Source organism: Chinchilla lanigera, unplaced genomic scaffold, assembly GCF_000276665.1.
Source record: "Chinchilla lanigera isolate Chin_1 unplaced genomic scaffold, ChiLan1.0 scaffold00082, whole genome shotgun sequence".
NCBI classification, from domain to species: domain Eukaryota; kingdom Metazoa; phylum Chordata; class Mammalia; order Rodentia; family Chinchillidae; genus Chinchilla; species Chinchilla lanigera.
Genome location: NW_004955483.1, coordinates 792,690 through 794,376, shown reverse-complemented (window position 1 = coordinate 794,376; position 1,687 = coordinate 792,690). Strand labels below are relative to the sequence as shown.

Here is a 1,687-nt window from a genome sequence, read left to right as displayed (position 1 = left end):
AAGGAAGGAAGAAAGAAAAAAAGAGAGAGAAAGCGAGGGAGGAAAGGCAGGGTAGACCAAAGGAGCAAAGCTTGCACTTGCCTCAGGGACTTCCATCTCTGGTCCAGTGACCTTTCAAAGCTGGATAAGACATAAGGATAAGGCAATGTCACTGAATGTGGTACCACTTGGATCCTCGATTGGAAAAGCTCAATGAGGAAATAACAATCTAGGTAACTGATGTTGTATCCAAAAGTGTTCAGTGTTACTTGGGTAAATCCTGACAGATACCAGACTTCTCTTCTTGTTCTAATATCATCTACAAAAAGTAAAAGTAGCTGCTAGTGTAGACCCCATAACTGAAATCCCTGCATCTCAGGTGAGACTGCAGTATGAAAAGTTCAGAAAAGAACTGGTCACTGCCAAGCCTCAGCTAAGGATCAAGATCTGCAGGTTGAGGGGTCTGGGGATTTAGCTCAGTGGCAAAAGCACCTGTCTAGCAAGCACAAGGTTGTGAGTTCGGTTCCCGGTACTGGAGAAAAACAAAAAAAAACAAAAGAAAAAAGATCTGCAGGTTGAAATATGTGTCACCTGAATCACTGCATAATCTTAATGTATTTAATTTTGTGCTTTATTACAACAGTAATGCATTTGCCATTATAGCACAACAACTATAGGATGAGCAATTTTACTTTTACTTGGAAATTCATTCATAGATATCCCAGTGCTATAAAATTCCAGTGACTACACTTGTATATAAACCCTTTTTTTAGAAGTATCACATATAGGCCAAGTGTGGTGGCACATGCCTGTAATTCCAGCACTCAGGAGGCTGAGGCAAGAGGATCACCATGAGATCAAGGCCAACTTGGGCTACACAGTGAGTTTAAGGCCAGCCTACACTGCACAGGGAGACTCTATCTGAAAAAAAGGGGAAAAAATCATATTTAGATTGTCTTTCTTCTGAAAACCAAAATGATGGTAATTTTGCAGAACTTCACTTCAGGCTTTTAGTTTTTTATTTGTTTGTTTGGATTACTGGCAGTTTTGGGGATTGAACCCAGGGGTTCAGGCAGATAGGAAAACACTCAAACACTGACCTATATCTCCAAGCCTTTTATTCATTATTTTTGAGATGGGATCTTATTAAATTGTTCAGATTAGTCTCAGTTTACAATCCTCCCCTGTCAACCTCCCAGAGTTCTAGAATTACAGGCATGCGCCACATGTCCAACCAATATTTGTAAGCCTATATAATTACATTATTAATACACTTGTCCTAATATTTGATATGGTTATAGCAGACATTCCTCCATTGAATTAATATTTGGATCTTTCTCTCTTTGCTTCTTTCTTTTTTTTTTTTTTTTAGTACTGGGAATCAAACTCATGATCTCAGGCTTGCCAGGTAAGCTCTTACCCCACAGAGCTATAACCCCAGACTCTCTTACTTCTTAATTCACCACTTTAATTAGGTGTCCTCAGAGACCTGAGGCAGTATTTGAAAAGTATTGAAATGTATAAATCAGTTTGAGTACCCTAGAAACTCCATCTTAAAAAAAAAGGGAAGAGGATCCCTGTTTATGTAGTGGTCATAAAAACTGCACTGCACCTCAGGTATGCACCCAGTTGCAGATCTATGTGATGTTTGTTCTCTGTGGAATGCTCTTTTTTTTTTTTTTTTTTTTTTTTTTTTTTTTTTTTTTTT

General features: G+C 38.4%; 1 protein-coding gene across 1 annotated transcript in view; it reads right to left on the bottom strand.

The window, feature by feature from the left end:
- LOC102014901 overlaps positions 1-1,687 on the bottom strand; it is a 33,204-nt gene that overhangs the window by 12,226 nt on the left and 19,291 nt on the right. The window lies entirely within an intron of this gene.